The sequence below is a fragment of the Nothoprocta perdicaria genome, unplaced genomic scaffold, assembly GCF_003342845.1.
Source record: "Nothoprocta perdicaria isolate Ctin4 unplaced genomic scaffold, notPer1 scaffold_100, whole genome shotgun sequence".
Taxonomy (NCBI): Eukaryota; Metazoa; Chordata; class Aves; order Tinamiformes; family Tinamidae; genus Nothoprocta; species Nothoprocta perdicaria.
The window spans coordinates 646,896-665,537 of NW_020454095.1; the positions used below are offsets into that span (position 1 = coordinate 646,896).

At 43.4% G+C, this 18,642-nt stretch overlaps 1 long non-coding RNA gene across 1 annotated transcript; it reads left to right on the plus strand.

The window, feature by feature from the left end:
- Positions 1 to 5,726: 5,726 nt before the first annotated feature.
- On the plus strand, positions 5,727 to 15,641 carry LOC112948416. Its single transcript, XR_003249617.1, has 2 exons — positions 5,727 to 5,821; positions 15,549 to 15,641. It is a non-coding gene; the product is annotated as an uncharacterized LOC112948416 (long non-coding RNA).
- Positions 15,642 to 18,642: the final 3,001 nt, after the last annotated feature.

An 18,642-nucleotide genomic window follows, 5' to 3' on the forward strand; every position in this document is an offset into this window, starting at 1 on the left:
AGAAAGGGGGACCTCTCGTAGCAATTGAGAGTTCCTCAATTGCTAGGAGAAAGTAATGGGTGAAAGTCATCAAATAAGAAGGAACCACAGATCGGATATGAGGGTGAAAAAGGCAAGTGGAGTCTCAGTGTTTCCAGGTGCAGGAAGTGAGATTAATGTCATTGTCCAAGACACTATGAGACTTCCCCAGAATAGCATGTGCAGTGATGCTCACTTGACTCATGACAGAGATTCAGCCAGGAACAGATGCAAAGAAAGGCAACAAGTTGATCAGAGGGATGGAGAGTATATTTACTTATCAGTCACAAAAGTGACTGAAGCAATACAGAGGTATTTGAGCTGATGTGAAAAGTGCAAGTTTTTATGCACCTGATTATTTTGCACTGAAGTCCATGCTCCCGTGCTACCCCCTATAATTAAAACGTGGTGTGATGTGCCTGCAGGGTGAATACTAGAGGGAGCTTAGTTACTTAGTCTGGCAGAACAAAGGTTAAGAGAGGAGAGATTTGCTGCCTATAAATACTTTTAGGAATTGGGGGTTGGGAAAGTGCTAGGGAGAGAGAAGAGCTACTTAAGCTAAAGGACAATGTGGCACAAGAATAAATAGATATAAATTGGCCATGAACGAATTTAGTTTGGAAATCAGAAGGTTTCTAAGCAACAGAACAGGGAAGGAGGTGCTGGAACAGCATTCCAGAAGCAAGAGTGAGGGCAGAAACCTAATGAGATTTAGGATAGAGCTTAGTAAATTTTAAAAAGGCCATTTGTGTTGTACTTGCCTGTTATTCAACTGGATTGAACCTGATAAGCCAAGCGGTCCCTTTTTGATTCTATTTCCTGTGCTTTCCGCATTGCCTTATCAGAGCTACTCCCTTTCATGCAGAAGCCAGATAAATTGTGAATAGAGTACCAGTGTGATGAGCTTTTCAAGCTTTTCAGCTTTGATCCCATGGATTTTTCATGGAGGCTTCATTCATTACCAAAAAAAAAAAAAAAAAAAAAAAAAAATCAAGGGAAGATAATTCATGCAAAACGTCTGCAAACATGCAGTAGTATAGATGAAATTTCACATAAGACAGAGCTTATTGACATAGAGTAGATGTTCTCACAGCATCTGCCTTTGTTGGAAGACTGTTTCAATCTTTCAAATGTGGGGAAATGTTCTGAGATTTAAGAACTTAAGGAGACTGTCTGAAATGAAAATGGCTTGTCCTTTCCTGGCATTGCACAGGGCTATGGGGGATGATATCAGATTTGCTGCAATAGGAAATTTCAGGGAAGCAAAAAGAGCAATCGTTGAAGTAGAAACTTCTTGTAGGTGCATTTCTGATAAYTGGCCACACCATTGCACTAGCTACGCCCGATTTTTGTATCCTCCTCTGCTGGACAGGTACCTCTTGTGCCTGCTCTAAATTTTCAGTGGATTTTAACCCTCTTAGTGAAACATTTTGTCTAAAATCTCCTGGTGTGGACATGACTGGAACAGAAAGAGGGAAAGAGAAGTTCTTCTTTATAGATTAGGCCTTTGGAGATGGCTTGAAGGCATCCTCTAGCAGGAGACAAATTCCCAAGGACAGGCTGGACCCCAGAGGAACATGAGCAGCATGTGATGACAGGCCCCTTAGTGAGGGGGAATACTTGTATAGTCACAGTGCCTGTTTAATAAAACATCCTCATTCATTCCATTGTAGATGGACATTCTATTAATTCTATTCTATTAGCCACTGCTTTCCACCTCTCAAGTCTGCATCATTTCTGAGAAGYTGAGGAATACTTTGCAAAGGATAATGTAATTACACCTCCTGCAAGTAATCTCCTTTTTTTATAGGTAGAGGAACCGAAATGTGGAGAGCCCAAAAGATCTGTCCCAAGAAAGGAGTCCTCACCTACCTAGTCACCAGGCATTCATTTTCTTCGATAAATATGAAACTTCTAACTGGATGGGTTCCTGCTTCACGCAAGTATTTATACATGTGCATATAGGTACAGGCATACATCTCTCTCTCTCTCTACGTACTCAGACATATACACCCACATATATACAGATGTTTCTGCAAAAGAGAAGAAAAGAAAGGACAGATCTTTACCTCTTTCTGCTGAGGCTGCGCAGGTAGCGGGAGGCGCGGAAGGTGCTCGCCGAAGGGCTGGGTTTAGCACAGACCCTCACGCATACGGGGTGCCCAGCTCCGTCCGCGTTGGGCGCTCAGGAGCGATCCGTGTCTGTGGGAGGACCCTGGGCAGGACAAGGAAACCTCAGCCAGCTCCCAGGAACTCAGCCTCCCGCTGTGGTCTGACGCGGGCTCGCTGGCTGGAGATTCCCTCCAGCCCTAAGGACGGATGCTGGGGGGAGCCCGGCTCCCGAGCTGCTCCTGATATGCACTGGCAGCTGTCCGCCTGCTATTCTTTTAAAGAGTCTTCGTGGATCAGGATAAAAGTGTGATCTTACGCAGGCGGCATTGTAAGCACAACTTGGCTCAAGTTCAGCTCTTCCTCTGGCTCCCAGCTACTCTATTTTTAATGAAGGAATTCGAGGCTATCAGAAAGGAAGCTAAATTGTTTTAGGAAAACAATAGAAAAGCAACTTAAAGTTTATTAGTTTCCTGCTCAGGGCCTGGGACCTACTTGTCAAACTTATTAGAGCGGTGGCAGAGCTATTTATTTAAAAGGGCCAGCGACAAGGCTCACAATTTCAATCCTGTTTTGGCCTCAGTGAAAACAAAGGAAAGCCATTAAATAATATCTGAAGGGAGCAGATGGCTAGCTGGTAAAATGGTGCAAGTAAGGTTGTCCTGTGAGCCATTCATGCTCTCCACCAGTGCAATGGCTTTGGTGGGATTCTGTTATCGAATGAATGCCCAGCCCTGTATTCACAGCCCAGCCCCCCACCCCAAATTCTTTAATGTGGCCCAAATCTTCAAATAGAAATCTCACATCTGAGATTACACATTTGGCAGGAAAAGGTCTTCATTTTAAGCTGCAGCAAGGAGCAGAACAATACAGGAGGCCTGCAAAAGTGCCAGGAATAGAACCCAGGTGTCCTCGATCCTATGGGAGTGCCTGAGCCCCCAGACTCTAAATATATTTATATCCCTCTGAAGCAGCTGCAGCCTGCTTCCCCATTCAGCTAGCCCAAAGTAGCGGTGCCGTGAAGTCACTGGATACTTGCTGGCATGCAGCTAGGGAGAAGAACGGACAGCCAAGATTAGACTTGCATGTAGAAAATGTTCATGCTGACTCTTTCTAAGAAGTTTCATCATTTTCAAAGTATCAAGAAGAGAACAAGCACCTGAGAAGCATTTACAAACTCTGCTTAATGCAGAACCCTTTTTCAGAGGGCTCTCCGCTAACAGTTTTTAACCCGCTTCCAGGAAACATATAGGAAGAACTCACCTTTTCCATAAATGGGGCAGTATGGTCTCTAAAAAATTAGATGCAGAGAGGTACTGAGCACACACAGCTGTGCCAGAAGGCTTTGAACAGCTCAGTAATTTTGTTTCAGACAAAAGGAAGAGCTCACCTCAAAAATTCTCTTTCTTTGCCTTCTCATCAGTTTAGCTAATGCCAAACTACACGGTTCTGTGACGTCTAGGGCAATAATGCATCTTGCATTAGCAGGTGTTAGTAGGACTTGACTTATTTTTTCCTTTTAATTTATTTGGGTTAAATGCTTACAAGACGGTCAAAGTGAGTGCATGAGCTCTGAAAGGGCCCAATAAACTGGATCTTAACSTTGCTAGTTTAAACAAATAATCCAGGTAAGTACATAGTACAGTACAACATCCTAATTCAYTACAATCTGTAGGTGTTTACTTAATTTTAAGTACATGCTCGAGTTGCATTGGTTTCAGTGACAGCTGCCTCAAGGTTACATATCCTACATCACTAACCAGACGATCTTTGCTGAGGGAATTCCCTGGCAGGCAGCAGTTATTTGGTATAGTTCCGAGCTATAGTGCCTCTGTGTAAAGGACACCACACGTAAGTCACATGGTGATGTTCTGGCAATCCAAAATGCCTTATTTGTACTAAATTGCAACCTGTCTCATCTGGACTGGTGTCACTTAATTCACGCTTTCTTCTTGTAAGCAGAATTTCCACCTCAAACATCATGTTGTGCCTTTTTGACAGTTGCTCACCACAGTTGGACTCTCAGTAATTCCTGAGACTGGGATCCTGCGTCAACTTGGTCATGTGAGTAACTTCCTACAGTTATGGCTTGGGGCCATTCACGCGGGTAAAGATCCCTCTGTGTACAAATGTGGTAGACTGGAAAATGTTGTAAACCATTGCAGCTCCTACTTTTATTTCCAAGAACCAAAACAGTTGCCCAGGGCCTCCCGGGAGAGCAGAGGGTCTCAGCTGGCAGAAGGCAGAGGTGTTGCGGGTCCTCTCACTCTCTTTGGCTGCTATGCCATGTGCACTACCGGCCATGTGGTGCCAGCGCCAGCACTCGGATAGTGGGGCGTGCTCTTCCGTGAGTGGGGTTACACAGAGAGCTATAGGGCTGCAGGACCCCTCAGCTGTAAAGCTTGAGGGCTTAGAAAAGAGGTGGCATTAGCAATGCCAAGAATCAAAGACACCTTTCTCTGCATAAAGAACTTTTCTTGACTGTGGGGTGGGAGGAACTGAGACCTTCTCTATGCATTCTCTGCTGGAGATAGAGAAATCTGGACCTGAATTTCATCTGGAGGGCCAGAGCTATAGAGCTTTCCTTGGGGGTCAGCTGCAAAGGCAGAAAGAGTAAAAGCATTTGAGGAAAAAAAATAAAAAAAGAGAGAGATATACATGCTTGGCCAGTGGTGAGCAGGGCTCAAAAGAAAAAAGCCTGAATTAAGTCTCAGATGATAGTGCTTTTTTCCTTCCAGCCAGTTTGTTCTCTTTTATGACGGCCTGAAACCATTTCAAAACATGACCTTCTGGGTTAAATTACCGATTTAACTAGTTACATAAACTTAAGAGCAGTGGCTCTTCTCACCCCTTTTGGTTGGATCCTGAAGCCTACTGTGAACAATGCAGATTATAGCAAACGGAGAGGGCCAGAAGACCCTGCTGGCTCGAGGAGAACAGAATGATATTTTGTGTCAGAAGACCAACTGTCCATGCTTTTGGCATGCATGGCCACACACAAAATGAAGATTTAGTTCTTTCATTGGCAGGAGCTTGCAAGCTAGACTAACTCCCAGCCATGTGGAACATGGCACCCAGGGAAGTTCCCYAAAAGAGCCCGCTCTATCCAAAGTGTGCCATGAGGTCAGCTTGAGTTGTGAGAGGGAAGTGAGCAGCCCTTCTGCTCGTGCTGGAACATGTATCTGGCTGCACAGAAGCAAATAGACACATAGGGCTGCATCCAGCACCTACGCTTTCCAGCCTGAATATTAACTAGAGAAAAGCTTAAATCTTGGGAAGGGTCTGCATTTAGCTTTGTTTTCTGGAAGGATGAAGGACTTAGTCAATTGAAACCTCTGTAATTGTGTTTCTGGACACCTGGGTTTCCTGGCAAAAGGCGGTCTGCTCAACACTTTGCAGCAGCCTGCTCTCCCCAGGAGAGGTGGCAGTCCGCAGAGGATGCAGGTGTGACTGTTAGTCACCTGCAGGCACAAAGAGAAGGAAGTGACTGCCATCACTGCACCGCAGCAGCCAGCTGGGGCCATGCAGACCACTCAGAAACCGCAGGGCTCTCCAGGTGGCCACAAGCTCTCCTCACATTTAAAGCTGTGAGGAGCAGGGTCTGGGAAATCCTCTGAGCACTAACTACAGCACTGCCAGTCATCTAACACATGGCCTTCCCCAGGTTCTACTCCCTTGTTCCTCGTATATAATGGTATGTACTGTGTTCTGATCTTAAGTATTAAATGCTCCCTATAAATCCAGGGATTTCATCCTCACCAGGACCCTTTGCACATCGTAGGTTCTTGATTTTGCCAGTGCCAAAAGATACAAAATGAAGTTTGATCGTAGGACAGCTAGAAGAAAACCATATGCAAATTTGTCAGCCTGCACTGAGATGTTTCCTTGGTGGGTCTCTGTTTTTTTCTTTTCTCCAGTTCTGTGATTGACGGATGAAATCAAAGTGGGCTTGCACTACTCTAAGACTCCTAAATGAGCTTCTGCAGAAACCTGGTAATAAAATCTGCTTAGTTAGCAATATCAGACAAGAGTGTGTTTGTTTGCTGTCACTCATTGTTTTTCTTAAAAAGGTGATCTTTCTTAAAAAGATCTTTAAACTTGTTTGAAACAAGAACAAGCTGAGGTAGCTATAGAATTACAGGTTTTGAGCTTTCAATTGTGTACTCAAATACAGAGTTTGTCTGATTGGAGAGGAAACACAAACCTCATTTTCATATTCYTCAAACCCTTCCCCCCTCACACTCCAAACTGAGAAATGATAAAAATGACTATAGAAATCATGAGATTTTTTTTTCTTGGTTTGGGATGATATTTTGTGGCTTTCTGCATGTGTGAGAGACTGAGATGTCTCAGTAATGAATGCTAGTAGGATAGGTGGTTTTTGCATGTGATACCCATGTGAATGATATCTGAAGGAGGAAAATAAATGGGTTCTTTCAGATCAAAAGGAACTCAAGACTGATTTTTTGACAGTGCAGTCAGTATTTAGCAGTGTTGTCACCAAACCAGGGACACCATAGGATGTAACCACTGAAAGGGCATTTCAGAATATGAATGGTAGGGTGTTTAGAAGAACCAGAAAACAGGAAACAGGGAAGCCTTGATGTTGTCTACAGTTCCCACGCTCTTTCCATGCTTTCAGAACAGCCTTATGAAGAACCAAGTTTATCAGGGAAAGTAATAATTCAACATAGCAGAGAAGAAAGAGGTTTTGCAGCATACTTCATGAAATGGTATAGAATCACTCAACTAACAACTGGTGAAAAGTTCTTAAATAATCTCACCTTCCTGAGTCAGCATTTCTAATGTCAATAATTTTATTAATAATGATAATTGTGGTCTGAGATTTGCTGGAGGAGGATGGATGCATGCATGCAATTGAGGAGAAAATCTAAAAAGCTCAGAATTATGCAGTAGGAAAACGATGAAGTAACATTATATTTACTGAGTTGAAAATTCTGCACTCCTTTCTGCAATTCCTGGTTATTTGGAAAACATGGGAGTGTTGCCTTGAGAGTAGATTGTTGGGCTGKTAATGACATCAGATTCTTAGGAGTTGGAGAACTCCTCAGGTGCCAAGATTCATTGTAGACCCTGAAACTGTTTCTCCTGAAGCTACTGTAGCTGACCTGTTTGAGTCAAATGAGATGCTTTTTCTTGCACCTCCTACATTCCCATCCTGAAAACATTTGAGAGAAGTTCTGCCATTCCTATCCAACAGGTCTGGGCAGATATAAGCTAATCTTCTAGTCAATTCTTTCAAATCCAGGCTACAGAATTTTCTTTCCAACTGAACAATCCTTCCCATTTTCATTCCTTGATTCAGATCCTTGTGATTATCTCTGCATACAAAGATATCTTGAGAAATCACTTCATATAGTTAAAAGGAATTACTTTCCAATCTGAAAAGTGGACTACAGTGTTGATTCTCTCTCAGGCCTGAACCATACCTTGTTTCCAGGTACAACAAAGATGTGAGATGGTTCAGCTGTGAGAGTGGAAGAAGATGGAGTTTAAGAAATTTAATGTAATTCCAACATTAATATCATCTGACCTTGTTAACTGCCAGATACTTCCAAAGATCACAGTTACTGGGTCTACAGCTTCTTTTACTCTTCTGCTAAGTTGCTGAAACCAGCTGGTGATAGTTACAGATGACTTGCAGTATTTCCAGTTCCTGAAACAGTTGGTGACATATTAACTGTGGCTGATACGGAAGACCTCATTCTGAATTAAGTTGTAAACTGCAGAGAAAGCCCATCACTTATTTACCTTAAGCTATTTTATGACCCTGTGAACTCTGAGACTGCTTGAGGCTTCCTGCATTACACAGAGCAGCCCTCAAATTGCCCTTTCTGAAAACAGGCTGCAGTTTTGCTTTCAAGTGCAGAGCTTTGCCAGAGTCTAGACTAGACTCTTAGATTGACTAGTACTGGTATTAAAGATACTGCTGGAAGCACTGGTGTCAAAAAGGAAACCTGGTCTCAGCTGATGAAGTTAAAAAGCAAGAAGTTGTAATTCCTGAGCTCCCTTCCAACCTGAATTATGCCATTATATAATGGGATGAGATCAGAACAGCTTCTGTACAGGATAATCACACCAGTATATAGGATTTCTTCAGCACATCAAGGGAAGGAGTGAAAGAAGATTTTTTTTTCATTTGCTTTTTCAAAAAGTTACTTAGGTAAAGCTATGTAGGAAGTCAAGTGACCTTGGCTTAAGGATGAGATTTTGATACAGATCATGAACTGGTAAAAGAAGGAAAGGAAATTACCAAAGTAGCTAGACTGTCTAATAATAGAGAGATTAATAAAGTAAAAAAAGTATTGTAGCAGAAATGTTATTTAAAATATATATTAGTGAGTGGGAAAGGGATAAGAATGTGGCTAAATTTGCAACTAAACAAATATATCTGTCTAGGTATCTATCTGTCTGGTACAGATATCAATGTATATCTGGCTCTATACATTGAAATGCCTCAGCTTCAATAACTTTCCTAATTTGGGGGTTAGATTGCTCCTTGAAGAAGAGTCTTTTGGACGTCTTTGTTTATATATATACACACACACACACACACACACACACACACACATATATATATGTGCATATATATATACACATACATATATATATTTCCATATACACAGACACACATACACACATACACACATACACACATACACACATATCTATATACAGCATATATATAGTATATGTGTAAATATATATGTATAAGTGGAGTTCTGTCAGAGTAGTTTTTTTGTTTCATTTGAGTGGGTTTTTCTGGTTAGAAAAGGGTAACAACACCCATTCTTAAAGCAGAAAGAGTTTATCAGTGATGAAGACCCTCCAAAATGGGTGCCTACATTCTTGATTTGTTTGGTTGCTTCTGGAAGATTGTGTCATGGTTGAGACTTCTTTGATGGAGGAACTTGTCCCCAGGTCCCACATAGATCATATTTGTATGAGTTCCTGTTTGGGTTAGAGAATAGTTGTTGAAGTGGTTCATAGATTGACGCTTTGCTTTCAATGTGCCAGGGTGTGCTTGAGCACAGCCACATCCCTTGGTCTGAGACATCATGCCCTGTGTGGGTGGTAATTGGACTCATGTGATGGAGTAACCTTACATGGCCAGGAGACTGTGCAGTGTGGTTGCGACTGGAAATCATGGAGGAGTACAGGCCACTGCACTGTCAAGGGAAGCACATGCACTTTAAAGTACTCCAGACTCCCGTATAAAGTTAACCCTTCCTGGAAAAAGCTGTAGGAAGCATTCCTGTGAGCAGCTCCCTGACAAGGGAGACATGGTCACTCAACAGGAAATGAGGGCTTGACGCTGCAGGCAGAGGTTCTTTGGTTTGACCAACGTTGAGGGAAAGACAGTGTCTGGACAGTAGTCCGTGACTGCTCTGTTCACTGGCAAATGACCTGGCACAGCTTGTGTCCATAGGGCTCCACTCTTCCAGCCCAGCACCCCAAAGTGAGTCCTGTTGTCCATGCTGCCCACTGGGAGCTGTACTTAGTGAGCCTAGAACCAATGCCATCCCAGAAGGGTGAAATTGGCCTGGAGAGAAACTTCCAGGAAGCATGCTGCCAGGTAAATAACATTGCTGATGGCAGGACAGCGGAGCCTGTGCCTTCATCCTGTAAGTTATATGTGTACCTCCAGCGTCTGAGAGCAAGCAAGGCTTGGAACAGGAAGAAGGTCAGAGAAGTGTTGAAAATATGATCATGCCACTGAGCTCAAGGAGATAGAAGCAGTTCTTTAAATTGCAGCCTGCTACATTTATTGGATTGCTTTCTGGACTCTGGAATAATGGGTAAAATGATTTATTCTTGGACTCCTGACTGGTAAGGATTTAACTGACCCCTAGGTTCCTGAGCAAAGCAGGAGCAGCTTTGTTTATGTCTGGATTGACATGCATATAGTGCTAGGGTTTGTGTTTGCCATGCCAAGGGGTTCCAGAGTGTACTGCCCACTATGTTTGTATGGGCAGAGCAAGCCAGGCTCTGGGCATCATCTCATGCTCCGGGCATGCCTTGCTCTAGAGTAGGAATTCAGTAAAAGCTAGCACAGAAGCAGTCCTGAAGCAACATTAGAGGATGTCCATCATCTTTAAAAAAACAAACAAATAGAAATCCCCCAAACTAACCTGGTTATTGTAGAAGGACTATCATCCTTTAAAAAATGTCTAATGCATTATAGGTTAGCTGTCCATTTGTTACAAATTGGAGGGGGAGAACCTTAGATAAGTCAGGACTGTTTTTAAACTGAGAAGATTAGAAATGCTTGGAAAATATGAAGTAGGAAAGCCTGCAGAAAAGCTGGTTCACTGACAATATTATCAGATTGTGAGTATTCTGACACAGACAGACATGAAGCAAAGTTACAGAGAGTGTTTCTGGATGCTGGAGTAAGTATTCAGCATCTGCACAGAGCATGCCCTACATCTGAAGATCCACAGTGCTATGCAAAGCACTGGGTGCATTCATTTGGTGAATTCACTTGCTGAGATTTGTCAAGTCAGTGCCTGAAGGAGTTTCATTTTTCTTTTTGTCTTAAGGGTCAATAAGACTAAAAGTCCCCAAATGTATATATAAGGTGGTGACCTACAAAGAATATAAAATCAGAAGCCAGTTGTATAATCTAGGGGAGATCCAGCAACATTTTGGTTGTCAGACAGTGTGGTCAGTGGTCACCATTTATCCTCTACTGAGTCAGATCTGATGTGCTCAAGTGTGGAGTATGTTGCTTTTGAGTGCACTGAGAGTTATCAAGAAGTCTAAATTTTGCTTCATTCCTACCTTGAGCTAGCAGGAAACTGAGTAACTGTCAATCGGTTTGGACAAGATTTATGTTTTTCAGAATGAGGAGTTACCAGCATATCAATAATTTAACTGGAAATTATATATTTGGCCATACATTTGCCTGACTCTGCTAAACGGAGAAGAAATACACTCATCTGGCCATGGTAGCTAGTGCAGGCTACAGCCCAGCCTGGATTGCACAGCCAGCCCAGGAAGGGGGATAAAGACATGGGCTGTGAGCCTGTTCTCCACACTGCACTGCAGCGTTTTCCAGAACCCAGTCTGGCTCATTTACCACCAGCCTGGGTATGTATGTCTTATAGGAGCTGATATCATGGATAGAGGTGTATGTATGTCTATAGGACTGGTRCTTGAAGAAAAGTCCAGAGAGTTTTAGCAGATGGGGCTGTTTTCTTTCTGGGCCTCTCTGAACTCAGCGGAGCCTGAACTCGGTCAGAAGAAAGGCAGGATTGCAGATGTGCTGGGGGCCTCCGCGGTGTTTGCTGGTCTCAGAACAAGGTTCTTGGTTTGAATGCCTTTCCCTGACTATCGCACACACCATCTCTGGTTCCCAGAGACCCCTCTGCTCAGCTCAGTGATAAAAGCACTTTTTAACACCAAAGCTGCTGTGTTCCCACGCCTGGTGCTGTCATGAGGGAGGCCGGTCTTAAACAATAGTGGAGGAGTAAAGAATAGCCTCCCTAATCCATATCCTGCCTAGACGCTGAGTCAGGTGGCAGCTTGGGCCTCTTTAAAATTCCTGCATTGTTGCTGATTTTTCATTTGGCTCATGTAAACTTTTATCTTCAAGGCAAGAAAACACACAGGACCACCTGCATCTACCCCGCTCTTCYCATCCTCCCCTACTCAGTTCTGGTGGTGGTCTCACAGATTCACAGAATATTTATTTATTTAAGGTTGGAAGGGACCTCTACAGATCATCTAGTCCAACCTTCCTGCTCAAGCAGGCACACCTACAGCATGTGGCACAGGGTGGCATCCAGGCGGGTTTTGAAGACCTCCAGAGTAGGAGACTCCACAACTCCCCTGGGCAGCCTGTTCCACTGCTCTGTCACCCTAACAGTAAAGAAGTTGCTCCTCACCTGGAGACGGAACTTCCTGTGCTYCAGCTTRTGGCCATTACCCCTCRTCCTATCGCTGGCCACCAGTGAAAACAGCYTGTCCCCTTCCTCCCTGCATTCTSCCTTCCTGAACTTATACATATTAATCAGATCCCCTCTGAGCCGTCTCTTCTCCAGAGAAAACAGGCCCAGCTCACTCAGCCTCTCTTCATACGAGAGATGTTCCATTGTCTCCTCAAGTTCCACTTGTCTCCTCAAGTAGCCACTAGCAGAGAAGGATACAGATGTAATTTGCTAGTCTGCACTTGGAGCTCAGTAGGGTATGTTACAGTTAGAGCAAGGTGGAAGTGGTCTAAGCAGGGTACCCCATCTCTCATGTCTCCTCAAAACTCTGAAATACTGGGGTTTTTTTTTGCATATAATATATATACACACACTAGTGTATATCATACTTATATACTATATATATTAGGGTGTGTGTATATATATATATATACACACTACTGATCTTAAAATGGTCAGAAGGAAAGACAAGAACGCAGACATGTTTCTAGAAAATTTCCCCATATATGTTGAAGCTTTGGAAGGTTGCTAGACAATTTGTGTGTGAACAGACAGTTGGAAAATTGACTAAAACAATATTTCTTTAATCAAACTGTGCAAGATTCTGTAGCCCAGGTTCTTGAATCCATCTCAGTTGCACTGAAAACTGGGAGTTTTCCCAAAAAAAGGGTGCCAGCACAGTTTTATGTGATCTCTGAATCTCACTGYGCCTGCAGGCCAGTGTGGGATTTTTTCATCTCCTGTTGTAAATCAGAGTCGCCTGGTGCTCTCTTTAGCCAGCCTGGAGCAGAGGGCTTGTAGCTCTGCTCTTTTCCCTGGCCACAAGCCCTGTACCCAAAGCTGCAAAGGAGAAAGTCATAGATCCCTTCAGGATTTTCCTTATAGTTGAAGGGTCCCTAGGAAATGTTTGTGTTTTTTTTGCGCTCCTTGAAAGGCTACAGCACCGAGGGAAAATGTGGTCCTCAGTGTGCCGCCAGGGGCAGGAACTCTGGCACTGGGAAGGGAACTGGTGAGGGCTGCGTTTGTGTGTGTGTAGATGTGAGATAAGGACTGACCTACCCTTCACCCCAAGCCGAGCCTGAACTCCTCAAAGCTCACACAAGGTAAGGAGACTCTTTGGGAGAATGTTGGGGGGGAAACATGCCAGACCGGCAAACTAACTGGTCTGGTCCAATGCTGGGAGCAGATAAACTGTGAAAGACCATACACAAGATGCTTCTGTTCCAGACAAAACCAGGAAGCAGTGGGATTCCTACAAAACAGTGCMATCTCATGAGCTTTCTGGGTCCCAGACCAACAACCTGGAAGAGTACTGGAGAGCTTCTCCTTCGGTTTCTTAATGGGGGGCAGAATTAGCTCACATTCACTTTTTGGTTTAGGGATCTCATTTTTTGTTTGTTTTATGTTCAGGGTTCTCATTTTTTTTTTTCCCACTGGCAGGTAACAGGGGCATGTTAAAAACAGTGTGAAAAGGAAAAATCTGAATCAATAAAATGCACCTGATTCATATTGCCACTGGCATATTTACAGAGACTAGGAAAGAACACTGTGGTGTCTCAGAGGGTGTTTTCCAGCAAACGCAGGCCAAGAAGCAGCAGCTCCTTCGTACCCATCTTATGTCTTTATGAAAGTAAATTAATGGTGCCAGAGCACCAGCAAGAGACAGTTTGCCTGGTTTGCTAACTATAGAGGGTGCCTCACACAGACAGGACCTTTGGAAGTGAGTGGAGATTTTCTTCCAGATCCGGGCTCTTATACCACCCTGCAAGTAAAGATTTAATTTGTATCAGCTGGGAAAGGAGGGCAAATGACAAGTTATCTGATGCACATTAATGTATTGGTGTCCTTTAGCTTCAGCTGGGAGAATTTGCTGTGGCTGGGGTGGTTCTTAGTAGCACCCTCTTGGGTTGGGAGCCACTGGGCCACAAGTGTGGTAGCTCTGGCAGTGGTGTGAAGTGGAAGCTTCCTTGGTGTGTGCACTGATCCCTTTCATGTTGGTTTGCTGAACAGATTCCTGTRCTTTAGTTTGCTATGCTGCAAGCAGTCTGTGGCTACTGACCTATCTCTGTTTTGGTTATGGAAAATTAATGGTCACCATGGGAAGTGTGGAGCCAGCATGTTTCSGCTCCAACAGCATGTACTGCCCTGGCGGGTGGTTAGGCCCATGTCTCACTCTCTAGTTGTGTGGTTGTGGCAAAATTGTATAGTGAAAGCGAATTTCTTATAAAAATCTTTATTTTCCCCTGAGAGAAAATCTGAGAGAACCTGATGGAAAAATGCCTTTGGTCTTAATGGTGCCCTTGAGTCGCCGCTGTTTGCCTGAGCCCAGGGAATACGCTGGGCAAGGAACAGGCTGGTGTTAATCCCCATGGRTGGACGCCAGGCAAGCTGCTGGAGGAGCCCCTGGCTCCTGGCATCGTGTGCTGTGCTTCGTCTGGGAAAGCAGTTGCTGTGGGGAGAAGATCTTTCCTAGGTAGACTTCCTTTTTGGGGGGGTGGAAATGGGAAGGAGCTAAACTATCAGCAGGTTTGAACAATAAAAAACCCAAACAAATAATAATAAAAAAGCATTCCTTAATACTAATCAAAAAAGCTGCAGTGGGTTCCTAACAGAGGATTTGTTGCCTACAGACCTGGTGCTGTGACTGCTGCTTAATTTCCAGCGGAGATGAGCTGGCTGGTCAGACAGGAGGTCACATACCGGAGCGGGAAGGCGAGATGCAGTGCCTGCCAAGGCAGCAGCTGGCGAGAAGGCGGCTGGGCTGCGCAGCGTCAGCGCACACATGAGCAGTGGGGAAGCGTGAGCCCAGCTTCAATGCTTGTCAATGGCACCTCGTTGACTTTTAACGCTTCCTTATCGTGTCTGCRCTCACCTCGTAGCGGTGCTGATAAAATGCCATCGCTGGTGTAATCTCCTCCACAGTCCTGCAGAAAATGTTGCAGGGCACGAGAAGCCGAGTCGCCCGCAGCCGGCAGCCAGTATGGGACTCAGATCCAGACTACGGTAATAAAGAAATGGCTCTAACCTGAAATAGGGCTGGGACAGAATAGCTTCCTACATGTGTGCACACCAGATGTTCCTGATCTGCTGATGCGATTGGCAGGACAGTGCACGAATTTTGCGTTAGCGCAAGAGTTTGCTGAAGCTGGGATAGCTATTGCCTTTCAGTACATGGTGGAGTTGCAAATGTGAGCAGCTTGGAATGATTCCAGCGTATTGGGGGTTAGCTATAGAGAACGTGGTAATGGCAAGGAATGCACAGACTTTCTGTTGTCTTGCTTTCCAGAAATASCTGATTTCTCTCTCTCAGGATGTTGAGTACCTGAGCTGGTTCCTGTGCAAACCTTAACTATCACTAAATCTGTTGTGTGGCGGTTGTATTTTTATTTATTTGTTTATTTTTGAGTATGTAATTGCTATTTGCTTCTCTGGTAAGGTCCAGAGCAACTTTGCAATTCTTTTTTACAGGCAAACAACTTGCAGTGATGCTCTTGGGGGACTCCTTGTTATGGGAGGAATTCAGGACCCCTGGATATAAAACACCACAAGCAACTACTGAGCAAGTAAGTCATTTTGGAATGTATAAATGGTGCCAAACTCATGCAAAGAATCTTGCTACTAAAGGCAAAAAAAAAGTTGGAGTTCGTATTTTCAGCCAGTTGCATTACATGAATTTTCATTTTGAATGGGAGTATTCAGATGCTTAAAAATGTGTGTGTGCTTTTAGAGGCTGCTAGATATAAAGTATCCTTCTTGTGAACTGGAGAGAAAAATCGAGATGTCAATGTTATGCTTAAGAAAAAAATTCTGAAAAATGAAAAAAGATCACCTTAGAGATTTTATCAAATGACTTGGGACTAAAGACATTCACTTTTTTTCATGGTTTGAGCATGTGATTTCAATTTTACTGGTGCAGCTAGTTTAAATGACGAAAATTGAAACAAGAGCCTCAGAGGAAGGAACTGTCAGGAACAACAAAGATTGTGCTTCCAGTGAAATCGATTACAATGAAATGTTTAAATTTTGTTGACTTGATGTTTCCCTTTTCCAACTCTGCTCAGAAAAGCAGGCTTTTGCAGCTCTCAGCTTAGGCTTTTCTTCAGCTCCACTATGCTGTTCACTGACTGTTCCTATCCCATATCATTTATGTAGCACTAGTGCTATAATCATCCCTGAAATCAATTCCACATGCTGCAGACTTGGCTGGCTGGAGCAAACTCCGATGTTCCTTGGGTTCATGTATCTTTGGCGTGTTCTTTCTCTCTGATTCTGACTTGGATATCTTGAAGACAATTTTCAGTTCCACCATTGCCAAGTTCCTCTCATCAAAAATATCTAGTGCTGTTCCAGCTACCTTTAGGTCTTTATTATTTTCTCTCACCATTTTTTTTCTCCCTCTTCCTATGCTTTTGAACCATTCTCTTCCATGGTTTTCTTTCTGATTTTTATTGTTATTGTTTTGTTTTGTTTTGTTTCTGACCAGCCTCTTGTGCTACTATCTCTTTGTTCCAGCTTCTCCCCTTTTCTCCAGTCTACCATCACCTACTACTAATATATAGAATTCAACATTTGACCTTTTCCCAAGACCTCTCTTCATCACTCCCAGACATTTCACAGTTCTCCCTGATAGCGATATCCAGATTAGCATATATTTTCTGTAACCATGTTCTGTCTTGAATAGGCACCAGCCAAATCTCTCCGATCTCTCTAAAACCTGATTTTTTTGGGGGGTCTTTTTACTTTTAACTGAAAAACTCAGCAGTCCTGTTGCCCTGCTTATGGCCCTCGGCTTCCTGCCTCCCACTCCTCTGCTACCTCCAAGATCCTACTAAATTACCCTTGACATCCTTCCCCTTGTTATTCCTTCTGTGGCTTCCTAGTGGCTTCTTCCATCAGGTTGCAGCTTCACTACATGAACTTTGTCCCAGTCTCATGGATGTCTGCTATCTTTTTGTATTTAATGACTGTGTTTATATTTGTAATACAATGCTTCAGAGACAAAAAAAAAATTATCTAATTCCCCCTGAATTAAATACTGATTAACTGCTCAGCTCCTGGTTATGCACCTGGAAAATTGTTAATTGTTTTCCATGCCAGTATGCCACCTGGCAACCTTTGCTAGTACCCAGATTCCCTAAGACGCCCCACTGATGTCACCTCACCCTGAAAGTCTGTGGCTTTTGTAGGTAATGTCCCCAAAGTCTGCATTTTGGTAACAGCCTGTGGAGCTTGGTACCTAGTTCTTGTTTAAGTGTCCTGGACTCCATAAGCAAGTTGTGTCTCTGCCTTTCTGACTGTAAGTGCCTGATTTCATTTGGGTTTTCACTCAGAAAAGGCATACTAGATTGGTCATTGCCCTGTTCAGGGCTGGCAGAGAGAGTAAGTATTGTCTAAGGCCAGGTTTAATTCTCTTCTTTTCTTGGAGGATGGGAAATGGCATCCAGCATCTTCATTCTAAAATCTGACAGCTGTGATAATGATAAACTGAATGTTCAGGGAATCAACAGTGCAATGGGATGTGCATAATATTAGGCTAAGCTGCTATGGGAGGGCATGGAGAAGGTAGAGCTTTTTATGTCCCTTTGGTAATTTGTGCATGTGAAAGCATGGCTTAAGAGTATATGTGAATGTAATAACTTTGATGAGAATGAGAGAAGCTAAAAGAAGGCATGAAATACAGTTGTGTGGGTTCTTGAATGATTTTTTGAGGACCTAGAAGTAACAGTTTTCAAATTGCAGTCTAGTGCTTGCTCAAGTCAAGGGATCAGGATGCTGCAGAACGTGGGAGAAGGGTGCTGTAAGCCAGACATGTGCTGGGTCATCAGCTGCAAAATAGTGAACACTTGTTAGTGGGTTCTTGGGACTTCTGAGGGATGATGGTGCAGCTGTCAGGAAGATGTGACTTAGGCATAAATGCTAATGTTGCAGAAATGGGAATGGAGGGTCATGTGTTTGAAAATAAATGGAAAGGATACTGATGGTTATTTGGTAACCAGAAACTTAGATGATCAAAGGGTTTAATAAGTCTTTCTGACTTTGTCTGCCCTTCCAAAAATGTACCATAGCTATGAGGAAGGTCACCTCCCATTTACTCTGAGATGTTAATCACCCTTTTCGATATAGGTGGCCTATCAGGTTGCATAGGCTGGGTAAACACGGAGCTATATGATAGCACATTTGCTAGCTGCAGGATCTAAAGGTAAGATCAGTATCTGGAAAGCCAAGATATTCATGAGGGGAGGCAGGATTCCTGGTCTCTTCAGCTGTTTGCCCTGAAAATGGAAGGAGAAAGCATTTCAAATTCCAGAAGTCTTTGCAGGCCCAAGGCTATAAACAGGTTCTTCCTGTATGAAGCAATAAGAATCTAACAGTAACAAGGAGGTGTCTGCTTTTCCATACAGGTCAAATATTACTGGAATATGCTTTTGTGAGGGGAATGAAGACCATCAGTCAGATGAGGACAGGAGATCCAGTGCTACTGGCATGGATGATTCTTGCAAAAAGAAGATGGGTATTGAAGAAAAAGATGTGGGAAAAAGAAGAAATGAATGACCAAGCAAAG